The sequence below is a fragment of the Nicotiana sylvestris genome, chromosome 2, assembly GCF_000393655.2.
Source record: "Nicotiana sylvestris chromosome 2, ASM39365v2, whole genome shotgun sequence".
Taxonomy (NCBI): Eukaryota; Viridiplantae; Streptophyta; class Magnoliopsida; order Solanales; family Solanaceae; genus Nicotiana; species Nicotiana sylvestris.
The window spans coordinates 58,132,441-58,158,179 of record NC_091058.1 but is presented as its reverse complement, the minus strand read 5'-3'; positions in this window follow the sequence as shown (position 1 = coordinate 58,158,179).

The following is a 25,739-nucleotide window of genomic DNA, read 5'->3' as shown; positions in this document are numbered from 1 at the left end:
GCCTGAAGAACAGAGGTATACAATTCAAGTTTCGGAAATCAGGAGCCCGCCTGGATAATAGAGGAACACATTTCCAATTTTGAAGTCAGGAGCCCGCCTGGAGAACAGAGGCATACAATTTCAAGATTCAGAAAATCAGGAGCCCGCCTGGAGAATAGAGGCATACAATTTCAAAATCCAGAAATCAGGAGCCTGCCTAAAGAACAGAGGTGATACAATTCAGTTTAGTTTTCAATCAAATCTCTTTTGAAGTCAGGAACCCGCCTGGAGAACAGAGGTACAAAATTCAAATCTCAGAAATCAGGAGTCCGCCTGAAGAACGGAGACATACAGTTTAAATTTTAAAAGTCAGGAGTCCTCTTGGAGAACAGAGACACGTATTTTGAATTTTAGCAATCAGGAGTCCGCCTGGAGAATAGAGACATACAATTTAATTTTAGCAATCAGGAGCCCGCCTGAAGAACAGAGGTGACACAATTTAGATTTTAGTTTTCAATCAATTTCTTGGTGTGTTCGAAGTCAGGAGCCCGCCTGGAGAATGGAGATGTTAAATATTTTAAGCAGTCGAAGTCAGGAGCCCGCCTGAAGAATAGAGGTGTTAAATTTTTAAGTAGTCGAAGTCAGGAACCCGCCTGAAGAACAGAGGTATACAATTCAAGTTTCGGAAATTAGGAGCCCGCCTGGATAATAGAGGAATACATTTCCAATTTTGAAGTCAGGAGCCCGCCTGGAGAACAGAGGCATACAATTTCAAGATTCAGAAAATCAGGAGCCCGCCTGGAGAACAGAGTCATACAATTTCAAAATTCAGAAGTCAGGAGCCCGCCTGAAAAACAGAGGTGATACAATTCAGTTTAGTTTTCAATCAATCTCTTTGTCCATGTTAGAGTCAGGAGCCCGCCTGGATAACAGAGGAATACATTTCAAGTTTGAAGTCAGGAGCCCGCCTGGAGAATAGAGGAGCCCGCCTGGATAATAGAGGAATACATTTGAAGTTTGAAGTCAGGAGCCTGCCTGGAGAACAGAGGAATACAGTTCATGTTTTGAAGTCAGGAGCCCACCTGGAGGACAAGGGAAAACAACTCAAGTTTCTAGGGAAAACAGTTTCGAAGGAAGACAGTTCGAGTTTCAAGGAAAATGGTTCAAAGTGTAAGGGAAAATAGTGTCAAGTAACAAGGGAGGACAGTTCAGGTTCAGCAATCAGGCGCCCACCTGGAAAAAAGGGAATTCAATTCAGAAGGCAATTCAGAAGTTGATGAAGGATGTGAGCTGCTCAAGACATGACCGAGGTCACAAGCACTACATATCCGGTCCTGACCCAGAAGCTGTAGAAGAACGAGCTAGCACCTGCAGTTAACTAGTGTCAAGGTTCAAATCTAAAGTCTGTAAGAAGAACCATTCAAGACTCAAGATCAAGCTTCAGAAGACATATAGATAGGAATCTTGTAGCTCGTAGTCGATACGCTTAACTAGTCTTTTTCATCTTTTGATTTTTGATGTAATAACAGAGACCGTAGACCGGAACCTCGACGGAATGGCACCTCGACTGGATCTCTACCTCGGCATACTCCATCACCTCACTCATTTCTGAACTACACGTGGCCTGATTCCTTTATAGCCAAGGATATGTAGGCAGCTCAAATGCCAGAGCTCGGTCACACTCCCTTCTCTCTTAGTCTTAGTCTCTCCAAATAAGGGTCGGGTCAAAAACCTGTCTAGTCAGTCTTTGTCTGAAAACTCTGTACGTTTCCAGTCAAAGAGGGGCAGCTGTAGACATGTGATTTTTGACCCTCCCCAAGATCTTTTATATATTAGCGTAAAATATTTAATTTAAGCATAATATAGATATTTTAAGTAATTTTGACTCTTTTACTCTATTTTATTACAAGAAAAACAAAATCACAAAAATAGGTTCATTTATGTTTTGTGGTTATTTTTAATTTTAAAAAACAAATCTTAAAAAATATATACAACAATAGTATCGTATTTTTATTTTAATGTGATATTTTGAAAATACCAAAAATAGATTTGTTTTAATGGTTAGTTTTATTTTAATAATTATTTGAATAGTAGGAATAATTAACAAATGGGCGCGTATTTTTAATCTCATTCGCGGCAAAAGAATAGAGCTTGGGCTCGAGCAACCCATCTTTAGGCCTAATTTTGGACCTAGCCCACAATTGCCAAGCTCATAATTTCTAGGCCCATACCCCTTAACCTAAAACCCTACCACTAACCTAGACCTATATATATTAAACAAAGCCTAAAAAGCTAAAGGAGGAGAAGGAGGAAAAAGCAAAAGGCTGCGCAGACCCCCACCCCCTTCAGGTCTTCTTCTTCAAACCCCTCCCCCCTCCCCAAGCCTTCGTTCTCTTCAGAAAAAAAAAGAAGGAACCAGAACACAAAAATCAAAAACACTGAAGGAAACACAAAAAGAACGAACAAAAACCCTTTGTCTTCTCTCACATTTTCTGAGGATTTCAGAGCTTGGTAGAGCTTTAGAACTTGTTTCGGAGCTAAGAGTTTGATTTAAATTCAAATCTCTGTTCGATTCCGCTGATTTTACTATTTCCGGAGCTGCTGAGTTTCAATCGCTTGCTGCGACTACTGAGCTTCCTAACTTCTTTTCTCTGCCTTGTTTGTAAAGAGCTACTAAAGAAGTGGAGAAATCTGCTGTAGAGCTTATAATTTGTTTGAGGAAAAGAAGAGGAAAGAAGGGCATGTTGCTCTCGGATTTGACATTGAATGAAAGCCCAGCTTTAGAAAGGTCAGTTTTTTTTGAAATCTTTGGAATTAATATATTGATGGTTATCAACCTGTTTACCTGAAATAAATGCTCTATTTTGTTTCTTTATTTTTTTTTCCTTTCCTAGCAGATTAACTATATTTATCTAAAATGCATTTTTTTAATTTGGTCAAAATACTGCATCAACTTTGTTCAATTAAACTCATAAGATATAAACGATGTGTTATCAAATCTTATGCATGTAGCCCTGTATTATTACCGAATTATGGCTGCCATTTTTATTTAGTAGTTTAAAAATTGTTGAGAATGAAATATTCATATCTTAATAACATCAATTTATTTTCTTTTTAGCTTCATCTTCGCTGACTTTGTGTTTTGCTTTGTAAAGGTTAAATCAATTTATGTTGAATATTTACCTTCCACATGGAATGAAGAGAAAATGCGTGACTACTTTGTCAAATTTGGTGACATTGAGAGTATCGCTCTTGCAAAAGATATCTTTTCCAATGTTATATCTATAATTCGTGGCCTCGAAATAATCTCAAATTAGCTTTAGAAAAATAGTTAATGAATCCCGTAGTTGCTTTAGGCTCGGTTTTAATTAAATTACCTTCTTAAACTCGGGTGCGCATTGATCTCTGGTTCAGGGTTCAAAATTCGAGCTTAGATAAATTGCTGTACTTTAGACGCGTTTAATTAAATAAATTGTCATAGCTATGGGTACGATTCCCGTGACGTAGTTGTGGTGCCTAATTTCTAAATCTGGGGGAACATTTAAGTGACCAGGCCACAATTTAATCTTTTTAATAAAATAAATATGTTGTGGATCGTGGGTACGGTTCCCGTGACATGATTCGCAACGTGTAATTAAATAATTAGTTGTTTCACAATTTGATTATTAAAAGTGGTTTAAAAGGAATAAAAATACACATAGGTTTCAAAGATGTTTTAAAATCAGATAAATAGGCCAATAATAATAGTTGAGCGACCATGCTAGAACCACGAAACTCGGGAATGCCTAATACCTTTTCCCGGGTTAACAGAATTACTTACCCGGATTTCTGTGTTCGCAGAACATAAATAGAGTCACTTTTCCTCGATTCAGGATTTTAAACCGGTGACTTGGGATACCATAAACTATTCAAGTGGCGACTCTGATTTTAATATAAATAATCCCGTTTTGATTGTCACTTAAATTTGCAAAAACTTCCTTATACCCTTCCGGGGTAGAAAAAGGAGGTGTGACCAGGACTTGTACACATCAAGCTGAGCCTCGGCGTGAACCCTCATCTCATACAATTCCCGCGGCACCACGAGGTCGGTAGCAGTATGAGACATAGATGGTTGTGACTGCCGTCACACTTCCTCAGCCTTCAGAACAACAACCTACTCGTTCAATACGGACAACTCCGCCTCCAGATCTTGGATCCGCTCTTCTAACCTCGCTATCTTGAGCGCCGATGTCTCTACCTCATTATCTCGCTCGGACCTACCAACATAGAGGGTATCATCTAAGATAGCTGCTTCAGACGGAGGGCACCATTTTGCCTTTCTCGACACGAGTCAATTCATCGTCCTTAATGCTCAACTCGCCCATTTGGTCGACAACCTCCGCTTCCATCCTTCCAAGCTCGGAAGTTAAGAAGGCCACCCGTGCTTGAAGGTCGGCAATCTCAACCATCACCCCCTTGCTCACATCAAGCTCATCTTTCTTGGCCTTAAGAGTCGCGTCAAGCTCACTGTACTGACCAATGGCTTTTATTATCTCATCGTCCCTCTCCTTTACCTCATCAACTTTCCTCATCCACTCCTCCTCCTTCTGCTTAAGCCCGTCACGAAACAACTGAAACTCGCTATCTTGGTTAAAGACGTCGACAAGTGTTCGGTGCTTGGTACGGTACTCTTTGTACTTGGAGGACACCTTTTTAAAAACAGCCATCCTCCACTCCTCCCGCTGGTCATGCTCGATCCCCATGATGAGAGCCTGACAGGCCAAAAAAAGAGAGTCAGAGTAAGCAGATTACGCATGCAAAATAAATCCTGACATAAAAAAGCACTTACTCGCAAAGACATGCTAGAAATACTCAGCGATAACTCTACATCGCTCATTGCCAATAACCCTGTGATCTCAGAAGCCGCGCATAAGGGAGCAAAGGATGACACCATTCATTTAGAGTTAGCCAAAAGGTCATAACCTACAGGAATGATTATGTGCCGGTTAGGACCCTCCGTCCTCACCTCCACACGAGTATTCCTCTCCAAGAATGCACGCACCTCTTCAGGATCGATGTCCGAGCCGGAGCCATCGTCCCCTGTAGGTATCGCCCTATCCCTCTCCACCACCGATGACACACCACCTTCTACGGTCCGTACGATCTCCTCGCCGTCATGCATCCACTCAGCCCTAGAGGGCCTCCCCTTCGAAACACTATTCGTCGTAAACCTGGCCCATGCATTTGGCATACACGTAGACGCTACTTTCGGAACAGTGAGTTTATCCGATTCAATATCAGTGATTATGGCCTTCCCGAGTTCCATCCTTTGCCTTTTCCTCGATGGTAACTACTCTCCATTGCATGACTCATCTACAAGATGATAGATGGGTTGGGAAGAGATCTCATCCCGCATAACTATCTAAGGGGCCAAATCCCCCATCGACGGAGTTTTCAGCACGACCTCTATGAGTAGATTCGGCCAAAGTAAACCACATCCCAGCCGATGCGCCAGATTGGTGAAATGCCGGTACTAGAGCCTTCTTCGTAGAGACTCGTCGACCTAGCACCAAAAGGGGATCGCGTCAATGAATAATGGCAAACGATAGAAAGATGAAGCAAAATAATACTTACTAGATGGGACCTTAGGCCCCAAACACTCGTAGAAAGCCTGCCCAGTCGCGAATCCCCACCATGTGAGGCAACACACGAGTCACCCAATCTTCAATATCAAGGACAAGAGAGGGAGCACGCCTTTCAGCTGAAGAACAAATCAGCCACAATTGAGCTAAAAACAAAAAGACGATAGAAGACAACAAGCACATAATAAAAACACTTACGATTGTGATTCTACTGCTCAAGAAACCTAGTCGGGTCCATCACCAAGTGCTCGATCTTGATAAAGAAATATTTATGCCAGAACATCCAATTCGTTCTATTATCCATTATGACCACCAAACCTTTGGTCTCACGATACCGTAGGTGTATCATGGTACCTCTATAAAAACCAGGTGTAAATAAGTGCAACAAGTGATGAAGATTAACCTCACAACCAGCCAACTCTACGTACTTCGTCAGCATTAAGAAATCTTTACACAAGTAAGGAGAGAGTTGAGCCGAGTAGACATTGTAAAACTAGCAAAATTCCTCCACTAGAGGAAGGAGAGGAAGAGTATAACCTATCAAGAACTGGTAGACATAGAAGGCACAATACCCAGGTCGGTAGACCTCCACAATGTTGCCACCGATGGGAATTATCTTGACGTGGGGAGGGATGCAGTATTTAGACCGAAGCTCGGTGATATGAGATTGTCCAGTCTTAGAGAGCACGTGGGCAGGGGCAGGAGCAGATTCCTTTGGGAAGTCGTTTCTAGCCAAACGATTTCTAGGAACTTCCTCCTCCGCGGTAGGAAACTTGTCATCTTCCTCAGCCACGAATTCCTCACCACCGAGAGGAGGAGCCACCTATAACAGAGTGGCATCAAAAGCGTCATCATGAATGTGAGAGGATTGTGACATATTTTGACAGTAAAACGTACGCTACCAGGACCAGAAAAGAAGATAACAGTTGGGTAAGGAGGGAGAAAAGAAATTGGAGTAGCAGAATTTCAGTGCAGAGATCGGGGAAGAAGATCAAAGAAGAACAATGTTCATGCAAAGTAGAATATGGTGGAACCTCCAAAAAATCAAGCCTCCATCTATTTATAAGGCTGGCTGGCACCAAAATCGAAGAAGCAAACCGATAATGGCACAAAAATTGAAGCAACAAATTGACAATGGCACCAAAATTGAAACAACAGAGGCACAGGCGCTGCCTCAGGAAGACACATATTGATGACGCACATGGCTATGACATCACTCCACACCAATCGTAGCCTTGCTGGTTACGCCTCCTCTCTTTGACCCTGGTTGCTTCAACCCAATCACTACGACCGAATTTCTTCTTAAACAAACAATAATCAAGTCCTCTTCTCGAGGGCGTGCAAGATCACGACCCCAACAAGCGAAGGGACTAACTGTATTGGTCAAAATTTGGCAACTCGGTAGCTGAAGATAAGTCGTGCTAAGAACGGGGTCGACCACGATATTATAGCTAAGGGGTCATTCTCGTAAGGGTCATTGCCGAGGACAAGTAACTGAAGTTGCTATTGTAGCGGTAAGACTAGCTTGGAAAAGGATACCAACAATATTCCCTTGGATATTCCTCATATTGTACTTTTTAGGGTTTCTTGGGAAGATCTCTTATAAGTAGTAAGAGATAGAGAGCAAAAGAGGGGACTTCATTTTTCTGATAGAACATATTGTGAAGGTTGACAAAAGTGAATATACAAAAGTAGTCTTATTCACTTATTATATTATTCAAGCACACGTTGATTCAATCTTTATTCGCAAGATCCAAAGATTCTATATCCATCTTCATTTTTCACTTTTCTATGTTGCTGACAAAAGAAAGAAATATCACAATCATACAATAATTGGGTGGTAGATCCTTTCTTATTACACTTATTGTCACTATCTACATTTAATACATATTCATGTTACTATATTCATTGTTAATCATTGATTATTAAATCTGTTATTTAATGCTCTTGAACATTGTTCATCTCGTGAGTATCTTGTTTCATTTGGTCTAGAGTTTATTAAGTTCAAGTAAGATCCGCCCTTTAATTCATCATTAATATCATTAATTGTTTAACACTTTTTTGCTCAAACATTCTCTTGTTTGATTTTAGTTCCAAGAGCCTTTTGTTTGACCTCTTTCATTTGGGAGGTGGCTTCTTTTCTCCATAACATTTACGATGGGCTTTAAGCTCTTGGATGGTTAAATGCTAATGAGATCTTGGAGGCATAATAAGGAAAATATTACTGATCATTGTGTCCTTGTTTTCCTTATGATCACATTATTCTCGACTTCGTGCTCCACTCCCTTCATATTTTTCAATCCATCAATACCATGTGGCCGTGGAAGATTCTTTCATAAAATCAAGTTAAAAGAGTGATTTGGTAAAAAATGTCTTAGCTGCCTATGGTCTTACTCAATGCACATATCCACTTGAATCGTTTTGTGTAAAAGAATCCTAGGCTTCATAAACGTGAGAATTGACTCACAAGTCATCCCCAAGAGAGGAAGTTTTTTGTATCTAGAGTCAGTTATCCAGTTAGCTGGGGAGATTGGCGAGGATACCATGCACCGTATAGGGTGGAGGGATGAATCTTGTGTGACAAAAATGTGCCACCAAAACTTAAAGGTAAGTTCTATATAGTAGTGGTTAGACCGGCCATGTTGTATGGAACAGAGTATTGGCCAGTTAATATTTCCTGTATTCAGAAGATGAAAGTAGCAAAACTGAGGATGTTGAGATGGATGTGCGAACACACTATGCTGGATAAGTTAGGAATGAAGATATTCGGGTGAATGTGGGTGTGGGCCACATGGGCAGGAACTGAGTCTTAGATGGTTCAGGCACGTGTAGAGGAGAAGCCTAGATGCTCCGGTAAGGAGGTGTGAGCGGTTGGCTTTGGCGGATGTGAGAAGAGGTAGATGACGGCCTAAGAAGTATTGGGGAGATGTGATCAGGCTGGACATGGTGCGACTTCAGCTTTTCAAGGACATGACCCTTGATGGGAAGGTATGGAGGTCGAGCATTATGGCTGAAGGTTAGGAGGTAGTTGGGTGTTTTTCTACTTCGTACTGCGTGTGAGGCTAGTCTGATAGTGTGTTGTCTTAGACTGCTAGTGGTTCATATTGTTTTTCTGTTTTCATAGTACCTTGCTATTATTACTGGTTATTGATATTGTTTTTTCCATCTATTGACTTGTTCGTACGATGCTGGTATTGACTTTCCGGCCTCTATTGTTGCGACTAATCTATTGTCTCTTTTTGTCTTCTTGAGCCAAAACAACCTCTCTACCCCACTGGGTACACTATTACCCTCCGAGACCCCAATTATATTGGATTGTTGTTGTTGTTGTATAATTCCTCTTTCTTGTTTAATCTTTAATTCTATGATTTTTTTTTTGACCTCTTTCAGTTGGGAGGTGAGCTTTCTTATTAGAAACATTTACATGGGCATTATTATTCTTGGATGATTTAACGCTAGTGACATCCATGAATAATAAGGATCAATCATGAATCATCTCCCGTAGTTCAATTGAAAACGTTTGTATTCTATTGGTTAGTGTGGGGTTGGGGGGAGGGACATGGTCAAATGTGTCTTTTTAGATATCAAGGGATTGATAAAAGATTTATGGGTCATTTTTTGCAAATTGTTAGCGCCTCTTTGGATTGTCTGATATGATTGCAATGTAAGATATCTGAAAACCACTTCATATTCTTCATGTATCAGTGGTGGACCTTTTCGCTCTAACAGGAGTCAAGTGGTTAGTGGGTCAATTTTTTGACCCTTTCTAAACTCTAAAGAAACTTGAAAGCTGTATTTTGGAATCTGTTACATATTGTTGATGCTCTACTTGGGAAAACCTCAGATGCTACATGAATCTGGTGCCTCTGTAGATCTCTATACTTGACAAAGTAGACATTGTACCGTCACCTATGTTTAGGCTGTTATATGTGTATACGGTCAAAATCAAGAAGTCCGATGTCGGAACCTTAAATTGGGCTATGAGTCTGAGTTCGGGCAACTCGAGGTAGAGGTCAGATCCGGTTGGAGGACACGCACTTCGAGGAAGCAGATCGAAGACTGGACTCGACCTATAATCGAGGTCAGTACAATCTCAAGGACACTTAAGAAATAGCGGTAATTTCTCAAGGACACATGGGTCAGGGAATAAATTAAAGGATAAGATTTGTACGAAATAGTATAGGTCTGTACTAGGCCACTATACATATGTACCAATAGAATTCTGTACTACAATTAGGAATGTACTATATTGCGGTTTTCTCCTCCTATATAAAAGGGGACCCCAATCACTTTTGCAAGGATCATCTCACATTATTCACTGCAATAGAATATTCTACTCTGCTTTTTTTGTTTAATGTGCTCAACAAGTGTTTTTCAGCTTTATTGCCCTTACTTTGTTATTCATACTCCATTGTTCTTAGCTGAAGTCGAGGCCTTCAAGAAAGTCAAGCTCGAGGTCCTCATTATTATAGCAACACTGATTTGGTTCATCAATTATTCTTATTTAAACTTAATATTACTTGTTTATTCACTAGTATTAGAATAAATCACATATCTTTAAAACCACAAATTACATTTAATCATTACCTCCATTTTTCGAGGTAAACAATTTGGTTCCCACCGTAGGGCTAAAGATAATAGTGATTGTTTTAGTGCTAGTTTTTTGATAACACACGCTATTCTTTACACTTTTTCTTGTCAAAGATTCTTTGATTATAGGCTTAAACATGTCTAGCACACAAAACGCGCCTAGTCATGACAGTGAAGGTCTAGGAGAAAACAGTGTTGTAGGGGTTGGTGTACCACCCATAAACCTTAAGGTAGTGCCGAATGTGGAGCCAGTTGATATCAGTTTGCACAACGCTCTAAACACGGACGCATGCACAAACCCCGGAAGGAACGCACACAGGGAAGCCCGATCAGGAGGACAAGAAATGCGATGGATGGAAGAAGGAGGAGTCAGCATCCAAGTGATATTCGAGATGTTGCAAGCTCAGCAAGTCGCCATCACTTAGTTTCAAAGTCGGAACAGAACTCCTAACACAGTCGAACCTGTGAACACTCGTCGTGCAAAATAAATAAGTCCCATTGAAAATAGCTTGGGGACTGACCCCGCTATTATGAAAATGCTCGAGTAGCTCGTTTAAAAGATAGAGACCGGAGAAAAGAAGATTGAAGAAAATAACAAAAAGGTGATACAACTCATGGGTCGACCAAATACCTGGAGCACCTCCGATTTTAAAAGGACTGGACTCGAAGAAGTTCGTGTGAAAATCATTCCCCCATGTGCGGCTCCAAAGCCCATCCCCGAGAAGTTTTGGATGCTAGATTCCCCAAAATACAATGGAACCACTGATCTCAACAAGCACATTACCACATACACTTATGGAATAAAAAGTAATGATTTGGAAGCAATGAGATTGAATCCGTTTTGCTAAAAAGATTTGGGGAAACTCTATCTAAAGGTGCCATGATTTGGTACCATAACCTACCCCCAAACTTTATCAATTCGTTTGCCATGCTGGCAGACTCGTTTGTGAAGGCACATGCTGGTGCCATAAAAGTTGTAACAAGGAAATCCAACGTATTCAAGATAAAGCAAAGGGAGAATGAGATGCTGAGGGAGTTTGTATCCCTTTTCCAATCAAAACGAATGGAGTTATGCCAATCTCTGATGACTGGGCCGTATAAGATTTCACTCGGGGACTAAATGAACGAAGCTCGATAACTTCGAAGCAGCTGAAGCAGAACTTGGTCGAGTATCCTGCTGTGACTTGGGCAGATGTTCATAACAGGTACTAATCAAAGATTAGAGTCGAGGATGACAAGTTGGGAGCCCCCTTGGGCTTAGTTTATCCTAGCAGGTTACTAGCAAGGGAGTTAGTAAATGCAGACAGAGGGCCATGATCGAATAGCAAAGATATCAGCCATACATCGAAGATCGAAGGAATATGTCAAAGAAAAACATATATCGGAATCATCGAAGAGCAGATCAAGGTCAAAGTTCCCGGGGACTCATGACCAAAATCGGGTTTGATAGGCACTTGGGACCGCCAAAGGCGCCCAGAATATTGGAGTACAACTTCAGCGTCAATGCTTCAGGGATCGTCTCAGCCATTGGCAAAATTAGAGATACTAGATGGCCCAAGCCTATACAGACCGATCCTTCTAAGAGGAACCCCGACTTGATGTGCAAATATCATGGTAATCATGGGCACAAGACCGAAGATTGCAGGCAGTTAAGGGAAGAAGTGGCTAGGTTATTCAATTAGGGCCACCTTCGAGACTTCCTAAGTGATCAGGATAAGAATCACTTTAGGGAGAGAGATACAGGCAGGAAGAATGAACCTAAAGAACCTCAACATGTCATTCACATGATCATCGGTGGAGTTAACGTACCATAGAGGCCTTTATTCAAGTGTACCAAAGTATCCATCACAAGGGAGAAACGGACTCTGGATTACATGCCCAAAGACAACCTCACATTCAGCGAGGAAGACATCGAGGCTTTATCTCAACCTCACAACGATGCATTTGGTAATTTCTATCCTTTTAAATAAAGTTCAAGTTACATGTGTTCTCGTGGATCTAGGTAGTTCAGCAAATATAATCCGATCAAGGGTCGTGGAGCAACTCAGGCTGCTCGATCAAATCATACCGGCATCTCGAGTCTTGAATGGCTTTAACATGGCAAGTGAAACAACAAAGGGAGAAATCATCCTCCCAGTCAACGTGGCCGGAACCATACAAGACACCAAATTTCATGTCATCGAAGGTGACATGAGGTATAATTCTTTGCTTGGAAGGCCGTGGATCCATAGCATGAGGGCGGTGACATCGACCCTTCATTAGATGATGAAGTTTCCAACAAAGGATGGCGTGAAAACAGTATATGGAGATCAGCATACAACTAAGGAGATGTTTGCAGTGCATGACTTGACACCGATATCGGTACCATCAATATCGGAAAAGTCGAAGGACGATCAAGTGACCAAATAGCAATCATAGCCCATGCCCTCGGTTGAGCCCGAGGGACAAGTGTTCGACGAACAGGTTGCTGAGGACGAAGAAGACGATTTTCTCACCCCTCCAGCCTTCATCTCTCCCGAAGAATCGGATGCGACGAAGTCCATAGTTGAGGAACTCGAACAGGCCATATTGATGGAGTATCTTCCAAAACGAAAGGTATACATACGAACAGGGTTAACCCTTAAACTCAGGAAAAACTCACTCAATTTCTTATCAATAACGTTGATTGTTTTGTCTGGTCCCACTTAGACATGATAGGAATCCCACCGGAGATAACTACCCATCAGCTAAGTGTCGATCTCAGATTTAAACTGGTAAATACAAAGAGGAAAGCTCAGTCCGAGGTAAAGCATGCCTTCTTCAAAGAAGAGGTATCCAAACTTCTCAAAATAGGATCCATTAGGGAAGTAAAATATCCCGAATGGCTAGCTAACGTAGTGGTAGTACCTAAAAAGGGGAATAAACTTAGAATGTGCGTAGACTGCAAGGATTTGAACAAAGCATGCCCTAAAGATTCTTTCCCATTGCCCAACATCGATCGATTGATCGATGCTATGATTGGCCATGAGATTCTTACCTTTCTCGATGCCTACTCCGGGTACAATCAGATTCAAATGAACTCGGAGGACTAGGAAAAGACTTCGTTCATCACGAAGTATGGTACATATTGCTATAATGTAATGCCCTTCGGGCTAAAGAATGCAGGGGCCACATATCAACGCCTAGTTAATAAGATGTTCGAACATCAAATAGACAAATCCATGGAAGTTTATATTAATGACATGCTAGTTAAGTCCCTGTGTGCAGCGGACCATTTGTCTCATTTGCAGGAAACCTTCGACATCCTAAGAAAGTATAACATGAAGCTCAATCCTGAGAAATGCACTTTCGGAGTCGGCTCGGGCAAGTTCTTGGGCTTCATGGTGTCGAACAGGGGGATAGAGATCAATCCAGATAAAATCAAAGCCATCGAGGAGATCACTGTGGTGAATAATGTGAAATCCATACAACAGCTGACTAGGAGTAGCGCTGCCCTAGGCCAATTTATCTCGACGTCATCGAATCAGATCCATCATTTCTTTTCCCTACTCAAGAAGAAGAACAACTTTGTATGGACTCCAGAATGCCAGCAAGCCTTGGAAGAATTAAAACAGTATCTCTCCAGCCTACCCCTACTGCATACTCCGAAGAAGGATAAAACACTCTACTTGTATCTAGCCGTGTCCGAAGTAGCTGTAAGTGGCGTGTTGGTTCGAGAAGAGCAAGGTACGCAATTTCCTATCTATTATGTGAGCCGAACCCTAGGAGATGCTGAAACCGGATACCCCTATTTGAAAAAGTTAGCTCTTTCATTAATAAGCGCATCTAGAAAATTAAAACCATACTTTTAATGCCATCCTATATGTGTGCTGACTACATACCCATTTCAAAATATCTTGCATAAGCCCTAATTATCGGGTAGATTGGCCAAATGGGCCATCGAACTTGGAAGATATGATATTGAATATCAGCCTCGAACGGCTATCAAGCATCAAATTTTGGCAGACTTCGTGGCCGATTTCGCGCCCGCCCTCGTACCCGAAGTAGAAAAGGAAATCTTGCTAAAAAAAGGTACGTCATCGGGGGTGTGGACCCTCTTCACAAATAGTGCCTCGAATGTAAAAGGGCACAGGCTCAATATCGTTTAAAAGCCACATACGAGCTGCGTCATTAGGCAGTCTATCAAAACTCCTAAATTGACTAACAATGAGGCCAAGTATGAGGCCATGATTGCAGGTCTCGAACTAGCCAAGGGCCTAGGCGCAAAGGTCATCGAGGCAAAATGTGACTTCTTTTGGTAGTAAATCAAGTAAACGGGAGCTTCGAGGTTCGAGATGACCGAATGCAGAGGTACTTGGACAAACTTCAAGGGACATTGCACCGCTTCAAGGAGTGGACGCTAGATCATGTACCTCGAGAGTAGAATAGCGAGGTCGATGCACTTGCAAACTAGGGTCATCGGTTGAAGAAGATGATATCCTCCCGGGGACTATCGTCCAACTATCGAAGTCAGTGGTCGAAGAAGGCCATACAAAGATTAATTCAACAAGTTTAACGTGGGATTGGAGGAATAAGTACATCGACTACCTGAAACATGTGAAGCTCCCTGCGGACCCAAAGGAGTCAAGAACACTTCGAACCAAAGTAGCTCGATTCTCACTCGATGAAGATGGAACGTTGTACAGAAGAACCTTTGATGGACCACTGGCAGTGTGCTTGGGACCCGGGGATATTGATTATGTATTACGAAAAATCCATGAGGGTGCTTGTGGGAACCATTTTGGTGCAGACTCTCTGGTTCGCAAGGTGATCAGAGCGCGGTACTATTGGGATACCATGGAAAAGGATGCCAAGGAGTTCGTTCGAAAGTGTGACAAATGTCAAAAATTTACACCAATGATCCATCAGCCCGGTGAACAACTCCATTCGGTCCTATCTCCATGGTCATTCATGAAATGGGGGATGAACATCGTCGTCCCTACCAACGGCGCCAGGTAAAGCTAGATTCATTTTGTTTATGACTGACTACTTCTCAAAATGGGTAGAAGTGCAGGCCTTAGAGAAAATAAGGGAAAAAGAAGTCATCGACTTCATATGGGATCACATTATATTTCGATTTGGAATAGCCGCCGAAATAGCATGTGACAATGGAAAGCAGTTCATCGGCAGCAAAGTAACAAAATTCCTCGAGGACCATAAAATCAAAAGGATTCGATCAGCACCTTACCACCCAAGTGCAAATGTCCAGGCTGAGTCCACAAACAAAACAATCATTCAACACTTAAAGAAAAGGTTAGATGATGCTAAGGGGAAATGGAGAGAAGTGTAGCCTGATGTGTTATGGGCGTATCGAACAACTTTGAAGTCGAGCAGGGGGGAGACCCCATTTTCTTTGGTATACGGATCTGAAGCACTAATCCCAGTCGAAGTAGGGGAACCTAGAATCAGGTTTTAGCATGCCACCGAGGACTCAAATCATGAAGCTATGAACATTGCTCTTGAATTACTTGATGAAAAATGGGAGGCCGCATTGATTCGAATGGCCTCACAAAAATAATGGATCAAAAGGTATGACAGCAGAAAGACGAACCTTCGATATTTTAGAGTCGGGGACTTTGTTCTAAGGAAAGTCACTCTCAACACTCGAGGCCCAAACGAAGGAAAGCTAGGTCCCAATTGGGAAGGACCGTACCGTGTCCTCAAAATTGTAGGGAAAGGATCCTACAAACTTAGCACAATGGAAGGCAAGCAACTATTGAACAATTGGAATGTATCGCTGCTCAAGCGATATTACTGCTAAGGTATGACCTCCCCCCCTTCATTTGTATTTAAAACTAACTCCTTGTAGATGTTTGATTGAAGATATCGAGGCATCTTTTGGCTCGAAGACTTTGGGTTTAAAAGCATGCATTGCATTCTTTTTCCCTTAGATCGGGTTTTATCCCAAATGGTTTTTCCTAAGGAACTTTCAACAAAGTATTCAAGGCTTCTTATTTTCAAGGAAAATACTTAACGCCAAAGAGGGACTCGATAGGAAAACTTTGTAATGTGCCAAATGGTTAGATGAACTATGTCCATATAGAATAGTCGAGCCCCGACGGCAAAACATGTAAGCATGTATCGATTATTTTAAGAAGCATTCTATTAATATTAAAAAAAAATTTTATCTCAAAGATGTCTACTATTATGCAAGCTCTACACTCATAATCCTATCGGAAACGACTCAAGAGCCAAAGCATAAAAGCACCTCTGAATACTTCCGTCATCGACAGTTAGTACATCCGAGTCATCAAAAACTCGTACTCATATACCTCAATGAGGCACCCCCTCTAAACAAACGCCAAGGCCGATATACTCGGGGACTAACTTTTCGGACAAGTTCTAAAAGTTATCAAGAAATAAGTCCAAGTGAAATACCTGAAGGCTACGACCATATTAGAGACTACGGTCATATAAAGGCTACGGTCAAAATAATGCGGCTCGGAGACGTCGACTTCTACCATAATATAAAGGCCTTCGAACATTGAAAAATCGGGTTAAATCAGGCTAGCCTCGGCAAAAGCAGAATATAAGGGGCTTCGATAAAGTTAGCCCTCGAAAAATATAAGGGCGTCGATAAATTTTTCCCTCGAATAATCCAAAGGCTTCGATAACATTAGCCTTCGGAAAAACATCAAGAGGTATTCGATAATGTTTACACCAACAAATTACTAATAAGGTTCCGATACGTCGAACCTTCGAAAAACCCAAACGGGTACAAAAAATACATGCTAAGGCAAATACAAAATTTTACTAAGTCTTTTAGCCGGAAAGAAGGAAAAATTATAGCCATTTTATAGGGCGAAATGGCCCAACTTAAAGAGCCTAAGGGCTAATATATAAGAGCCTAAGGGCCAACTTAAAAGAGTCTAAGGGCCGATATATAAGAGCCTAAGGGCCAACTTTAAAAAAGCCTAAGGGCCAAAACATGTAGAGGTCGATATTCTCACTCAACTCAGACTCGAAAATTTTGATGTCCCGAGCTCACATTAAATCAATTTAAGTTTAGCTCAAAGGTTAACAAAACCCTAAGGGGTATTATATTGATCAAGTAAAAACCTAAGGGTTTATTACATTCTAAGTCTGGACTGATACTCGAGCTAATTATTTGAATTATAGTAATCTTCCACAAATGAGAACAAAGTAAAATTCAACACAGGTCGAGGATAGAACAAAAAGCTACTTTATATTTATAAGGGAAGTTTTCACAAAACATATTTACAACGCCCGCAAGGGGCCCTTGCACAAAAAAGAAAAAGAGAACCTAATCTATCTTTGGGGTCATATCCCCTAGAGATCCATCCTCAAGAGCTGCATCTTCAACCGCTATATCTTCGGGAGAATTTTCTTCACCTTTCTCGTCCCCGGAGCCACTCACCATATCCTCTTCATCGGAGGATACACAGAACCTAGCATTGGTTTCCCGCACCTTCGCTTCGGCTATCTTCCCGGCGAGGTCGAACCCTCGGGCATGGATCTCTTCAAGTATCTCCCTCCAAGATTGGCACTTAGCCAATTCATTACTCCGTCTCCCTCGGTTAGAGGCCTCCCTCAACTTGGCTTGAACGGCCGCGACTTCCCTCCTATATATAGCAATGGATTTATCAGCCGCAACCTTCGTCTTCTCGGCTTTGGCCTTAGCCTGCGTAACTTCAGCCCAGGTTTTTGCCAGCTCGACCTCCAACCCCTTGATTTTCTTGTCCTGAGCCAAACCCTTCGCTTCAACACCTCGGAGCTGAGCTTCAGCCGAGGTCAGTTGGGCCGCAATAGCTTCTTTATCGGTAGCAAGTTGATCCATGTTATTCTTCCACTAATGACAATCAGTCCAAACTTGATCTACCTCACCCTGGAGCTGCCCAATCATATTCAACTTTTTTTGCAGCTGAGATACCAAAGTATTAGCCTCCGAAGTAGGGCAAAGAAGGCCAAACTCTGCTAAAATCACAGTTACCTGCTCGTCTAGTTCGGATTCTCTTTTTTGAGCTTTGGCCAACGCAGTTCGAATATCCTTAAGCTCCTCTTCCTTTTGGCCACAAAGGAGCCTCAGGGACTTTTCTTCTCCTGAAATGTTCTTAAGTTCGGACTTGCACTAACTCAGCTCGGCTCTAAACTTTTCAACGGCCTGTACATAAAATGGAAACATATCAGTCAAAAGTAAAGAGAGAAAAAATTGTAATACTATAGGTAAGTACTTACCCAGGAAATGAGATGTTGAGCCTCCTAAAAGATAGTGGACACATCATTCAGGTCATCGACATCCTCAATCCTAGCGTAGACACTCTGGAAAAGATCGTCCCTAACGACCTTACTCTTATTGGGCTTATGCAGAGCGTTGGCTTCATCGATGGCCCCCTCGGAAAATGTTGGCAATGAAAGGGAGTGACCTGTTGTCGCGTCCTTGAGTTCTTCACTTGGGGAATTCTCATTACCATTGGGGGCCTCAGCATCTACCCCCTTTGGAATGGTTGTTGAAGACAGAGGGACAATCTCAACCTTCGGGGAAATAGGGGCCTTGCTCGTTTCTTCCCTCCAGGCATCCTCACCACGAGATGGGTTTTCTGGTCTGAGTCACTAGCGCCGACTCTTCCTCATCATTTTCCTCACCATCCGGGGAGTCATGGGCCGAGTCTGTGAGAATTTGAGCAAACCTTTTTGCGCAGCCTTTGAGTGGAGGTCTTCTTGTCTTGGGGGTCTTCGGGTTTCGAGACCCCTTTTCTTTTATTTTCCTTCTATAGCTTTGGATTTGAAGTCTTGGTTGTTTCCCCGAGCGAGTCTGGCCTCATCTCGGATGCATCTCGAAGGCCTGAATAGGCAAGCGTGAGTAAGTAAAAATACCACCAATTGTATGGAAAGTGATGAAACTATAGAAAGGCACTTACCGTGGTTCTTGACCTCCCACTGGACCCTCGCTAAATCGCGCCACTTGCGCTCATCGTAGGAAGAAGTGGAAACTAACTTTCTGACCAATCCTCGAGGTCGGGTACTTCTAGGGGCGCCCAAGCTTTGGCTGCCGGAAGAAAGATAAGGGTGTTATAGAACATCAGAGAATATGAATGTATACAAGAAAGATGAACTCCACTTACGGTTAAAGTTCCACTTCTCCGGGAAAGACATTTTTTCCTCGGGGATGATGTCCGAAGTTCTTACTCTAACGAACCGGCTCATCCAACCTCAGTCTTTGGGTTCCTCGATGCTGGCGAAGAACTGGGGCCGATACAACCGAACCAGGTGGCTAAGGGTGAACTCCAAACCCTGGCCTTTTTAGAAAAGTACCGCAGCATGATCACGATACGCCAAAAGGAAGGGTGGATTTGACCAAGAGTGACTTCATACATTCTGCAAAATTCGATCACCACCAGATCAAGGGGACCCAATGTGAAGAGGTAAGTGTAAACAGTCAAAAAAACCTCCTTGTGGGTAGTTATGCTTTCATCATGCCCAGATATTTAGACCTCGACTCCCCACCGACAATCCTTCTTTACTTCATCAGTGAGTTGCTCCGTTATCAGGCTAATGTATTAGGATACGTGCTCACATCAACCTTCTACATTGGGAGGATTCTCGATACCAAAGTCCTTCTTAATGATGCAATCACCAGGGGTGATTTCCTCAAGTGTTGGAAGCACCACCGTTGTTGCCGGCCAAGAGGTAGAGGAAGATGCTGCTTTGTCCTTTTTGGGACCGTTTTAGAAGTTTTGGAAGGTGTAGAGGTCGAACATTATAGTTGAAGGTTAGGAGGTAGTTGTGTATTTTTCTACTTCGTACTGGGTGTGAGGCTAGTCTGATATCGTCTTGTCTTAGACTGCTAGTGGTTCATGTTGTGTTCACACATTTTTCTATTTTCATAGTACCTTGCCATTATGACTGGTTATTGATGGTGTTTTTTCCATCTATTTCTTAGTTCTTACGATGCTGATGCTGGTATTATCTTTCTGGCATCTGTTGTTGTTACTAATATATTGTCTCTTTTCGTTTTCTTGAGCCGAGGGTCTATCAGAAACAGCCTCACTACCCCTCCGGGTACACTATTAACCTCCAAGACCCTACTTGTGTGATTATATTAGATTGTTGTTATTTTATAATTCCTCTTTCTTGTTTATCATTAATTCTATGATATTTTTCTTTGACCTCTTTCATTTGGGAGGTGGGCTTTCTTATCAGAAACATTTACATGGCCATTATTATTCTTGGATGGTTTAACGCTAGTGACATCCAAGAATAATAAGACTCAATCATGAATCCTCTCCAATGGTTCAATTGAGAACGTTTGTATTCTATTGGTTGGTGTGGGGTTGGGGGGCTGAAGGGGGGGGGACATGGTCAAATATGTCTTTTTGGATATCAAGGGGTTGATAAAATATTTATGGGATATTTTTTTGCAAATTGTTAGTGCCTCTTTGGATTATCTAATATGATTGCAATGTTAGATATCTGAAAACCACTTCATATTTTTCCTGTATCAGTGGTAGACCTTTTCGCTCAACCAGGAGTCAAGTGATTAGTGGGTCAATTTTTTGACACATTCTGAACTCAAAAGAAATTTGAAAGCCGTATTTTGGAGTCTATTACACATTGTTGGTGCTCTACTTGTGAAAACCACAGATGTTACATGAATCTGATGCCTCTGTAGATCTCTACACTAGACAAAGTAGACATTGTACTTTAAATCATGCTCTTATGTGTAGTTCCATGTGGCATTTTTAGTTTCATTTTACAATGAACTTTTGAATAGCTGCTCAGGAAGAAGACACTTATTTCCTTTTTTTCTTTGACTAGTTTGCCAAGTGCTCCTTTCGATTCTCTAAACTCCACTGGGACTTCCTCGAAGTGCCGCTTCTGTTCTCATGAATCTGTATAGATGTTAACATGCATCAAAATCAGGTGAGATATTATTTTTTCAAACAACCAAATTATTTTACAGAAAAAGTAATATAGGTTCATTTAGTAAACCTTTTACCATGATTACTTTGAAATGTTTAACCCTAGAAACTCTTTATATAACACCTATATCAAATGTATAATAAAGTATTTGTAAAGAACTATGTGAATAGTTTGGTTCGGTGCTTTCTAAATTTTAGAAGTTTTACTTAGATAATGTGACTTGCACATGTTTGTATTTTTAATCTAGCTAAAGTGCGATGACAAACATTATGCTCAAGTAAATGTCATCTTAATAAATTAAAAACATATTCTTTTTTCATAAGCTTACTCTAATAAATAATATTATATACAACATTTATAAGATTTTTCCATGTTTATTTGTATTTAAATTTCAGTTAAAAGATATTCTTATAATTTTATATCAAAATCTTGGTATTAGCATCTTATACAGGATGTGAGACTATAAACTCGGGTTTAACACAAATTGAATTTTAGATTAGAAATAGTGTAACACAAGTTATTAGTATCGAGCTAGCGCAGGACCAATGGCATTTAGTTATATGATATATATTCAAAGTCACATGAGAACAAGTTCTAAGTTCTAACTACCATGAATAACCCCCAAAAATAGAAAGAATTACAAAAAATACACATGACTTCACACCAGAACAAAAAATAGTCCATGTTTTTAAGCTTTACCCGACCTAGCCCATATTATAAATATTTTGAAACCACTAGCTCTTGCAAATTCAAAATCTATGTTCTTACAACCATTGCTTCTAAAAGTTATGGAGTTAAATTTGTGCTCTCACAACTATTGTTTTCACTCTCTCTTCTTCTCGCATCTTTTACATATGCTAGGCCCGTTCGCCATTACCGCTTCTCTCCCTATGTCGCCAGGTTACAATGTAAAAAAATTAAAGAGTAGAAGTCCACCATTGAATTCCATTCAAAGCATTGCTTTCGAAAATAAAATTTTTTGAGTTTGTTATTTGTTTGGATTGGGTGTTGTTCCAATTGATTTAAAATATCACAAGGACTAGTGAATTTGTCGCATTTTGCGCGGTCGTAAAAATAAATAAATGATCTTTAAAATTTTCCTTTATAATTTTAAATCTACAAGTTGAATATGTAGAACATATTTATATTTTTAACGATTAACTCAGTTACAAAAAAAAAATGTAACGACCCGACTGGTCGTTTTGAGCTTTTGCACTTTGCTCTCCATTTCTCAGGCATGACTAGCCTCGTGTGATGTATTATGACTTATGTAAATCGTCAGTTTTGGTTTTTAGGATAATCGAAATGAATTTGGAAGAACAGTTCCCTGTTTGAAGCATAAAAATTGAAAGGTTTGACCAAATTTTTAACTTGTTAGTATATGATCTCGGATTGGAATTTTTATGATTTGGTCAGCTCTGTTAGGTGATTTGGGACTTAGGAGCGTGATCGAAATGTATTTTGCAGGCCCGTGGAAGGTTTTGGCTTGAATTGGCGAAATTGAAATTTTGGTGCTTTCCGGTTGATAGGTAAGATTTTGATATAGGGGTTAAAATGGAATCCCGAAAGTTGGAGTAGATCCGTTGTCATGTGTGATGTGTGTGCAAAATTTTAGGTTATTCGGACGAGGTTTGATAGACTTTTTGATCGAAAGCGATTTTTTTTTTTGGAATTCTTAGGCTTGAATCCGATGTAATTTTAGTGTTTTGATGTTTTTTGAGCATTCCAAAGGTTGGAACAAGTTTGAATGAGGTTATGAGATATGTTAGCATGTTAGGTTGAGGACCCGAGGGCCTCAAGTGAGTTTTGGGTGGTTGAACGGATCATTTCATGTTGGAAGAAACTGTAGAAAAACTGTTGTTGGTATTGCAGGTTTTTGACCTTCGCGTTTGCGATGGATGTCCCGCATTCGCGAAGTGTTAGGATGTGAGGCAATGGAGTTGGCCTTCGCGTTCGCGAAGGTGGTCCCACGTTTGTGAAGGGCTGGGGTCAGTAGTCATCGCGTTCGCGAGGGTTTTGCTGTGATTGTGAAGAGGAAGTGGAATAGCTGGGACCCCAAGGCATTTGTTCTACGCGTTCGCGTAGTAGAGGTCGTGTTCGCGAAGAGGTGAATCAGTTGTGCATCACGTTCGCGAGAGGGTTCTCGCATACGCATTGAAGGTATTTTGGTCAGTGAAGCTTTGTGCTTCGCAAATGCAAGGGAGCGGCCGCGTTCGCGATAAAGAAAATATCTGGGTAGAATGTTTAAGTTCAAAATCGAGGGTTTAAGTCCAATATCACAAAAACCATTAGAGAGCTCGGGAGAAGGGGAAATTTGAGGATAAAATTGGGGTGAAATGGAGGAAAAGTTTGAGAATTTCTTTTGTGGATTTGAGGGGCCATTTGAGGTCCGATTTTGATGTTCTTGGTATGTACGAACTCGTGAGAGTGTAAGGATTCTATTGATGTAATTTCTATCGGATTTCGAGACATGGGTCCAGGGGGCGAGTTTGGACAATTTCGAGATTTTTGGTATAAATTGAATATTTTTGAGTGGGCTTTGTTCCCTTAGCATATTTTGATGGTATGAATCTGCTTTTGGCTAGATTTGGAGCATACGGAGGTCAAGCTGAGAGGCAAAGGCATCGCGGGCTAGAGTTTGGACCGAATTGAGGTAAGTAATGATTGTAAATGTCTGTATTGAATGTATGAAACCCTATATTTCACATCGTTGTGCTACTTTGAGGTAACACACATGCTAGATGACGAGTGTGAGGTCGTGCACCGTTGGGGATTGTGACTTAGTCTGTCCCATATGACTGTTAAAATGCGTATTTGATTGAAAACTATTTGATATCATTGTATTTTGGAAAGTATTATCATGTTTTGGGTTGAATGCCATATTTGGGATGAATGCCAACTGTTTTGGACCCTTTGGGATGAATGCCAACTATTTGAAATCATATTTGACTTCATGTTTTACTGTTGCCCGAGTGGCATGAGAGATTTCTGACTGAGTGAGGCCGAGGGCCTTTGCTGTGAGGATATTTTGGGATCGGGCTGTGCGCCGCAGTAGTGTGGTACTAATTTATTATTATGAGGTTGAGGCCCTGATTTGTTACGCCGTGGTGTGGCTTGATATGAGGCCAAGAGCATGTTTGATTATGCCACGAGATGTCTTGTTATTGCGCTTGGGTCGTAAGGGGCCCCTCGTAGAGTCTGTACACCTCCAGTGAGTGCGGGTACCTAGTGTGAGTGATGTGATGTTGCCCGAGGGGCTGTTGTTGATTCATATTATTGTCCAAGGGGCGGTTCTTGATTCATGGTATGCCCGAGAGGCTGATTACGAGTGATTGTGAGGTAGCCCAATGGGCTGGTTCTGTTGATATTATGCTCGAGGGGCGGTTTATGATACATGTTCTACTGGAGGGGCTATTTACGTTTGCTATCATTTTTTATTCACTGATTTATCACTCATTTGAAACTATTGAAAGTTGTTTTAAAAGGTTTGACCGAAACTGAGGATGATTTTTTTTTGAAGTAAACGATTTCTGTACTGTATCGAAATGTCTTGCATTTGTTGTAGCGATTTGACATGGTTTACGTGTTTTCTTACTGCTCAACTTTCATTTACTTTTATTACTTACTAAGTTGGCGTAATCATATTAATCCCTGCACCTTATGTATAGATTTAGATGTTTCTGAACCTGGTAGCAGGTATTGATTGCTCAGTGGTAGAGTCATCAGAGTTAGCAAGGTAGCTGCCTGAGGCCTCGGGTGAGTTTCGAGTGGTTAAATGAATAAAATTGCATGCTAAAAAGTTGCAGGTGTTAACCTCAGTACTGTTATAGGTTTTTCTTCTTCGAGATCACGTGAGGAGGCTCGCAATTGCGTAAAGCTGTCTCTGGGGGGTATCCGGGTTATTCTTCGTGTTCGCATAGATAGGGTTGCAATCGCGTGAGTGTAGGTTTCTGTGTATTGTATTGGCGTGGGCTCATTCGCGATCGCATAGGTGTAAGACTCTGAGCATCGCATTCGTGTGGGTATATATGCAATCGCGTAGAGTTAAACTTTGTGCCAACGGAGATTGTGCTTCGCGATCGCGATGGGTTTTCCGCGATCGCGATTGAGTATATTAAAGACCTGGGCAGAATGTTTAAAAAGGCCATTTTTGCAATTTTTGGCCTAAGTCCACCATTTTTGACTCGGTTTTGGAGCTTTTTGAGAGAGATTGAAGAGGGAATCAAAGAGAACTTATTAGAGGTTAGAATTTTGGACTTAATACTCGATCTATTTGTGATTTCTACCTAATGAAACATGAAATTTGGGGGATTTGAAGCCTAAATTGGGGAGTTAGGGCTTGGAAACTTGAGACTTTAATATAGGGATTTGAGGGGCCATTTGTGGTTGGATTTTGGAATTTATGGTATGTATGAACTCGGGAATTGATAATAAGTGTATTGATGTAAATTTTATCCGATTCCGAGACGTGGGCCCGGGGTCAGGTTTGACCAATTTTGGGACTTGTGTTGTAATTTAATTTCTTTCGAGTGGGCTTTGTTCTCGTAGCATATTTTGATGGTTTTGCACTGATTTTGTCAGATTTGGAGCATCCGGAGACCGATTTGAGAGGAAAGGCATCGCAGGCTAGAGTTCGGACCGGATAGAGGT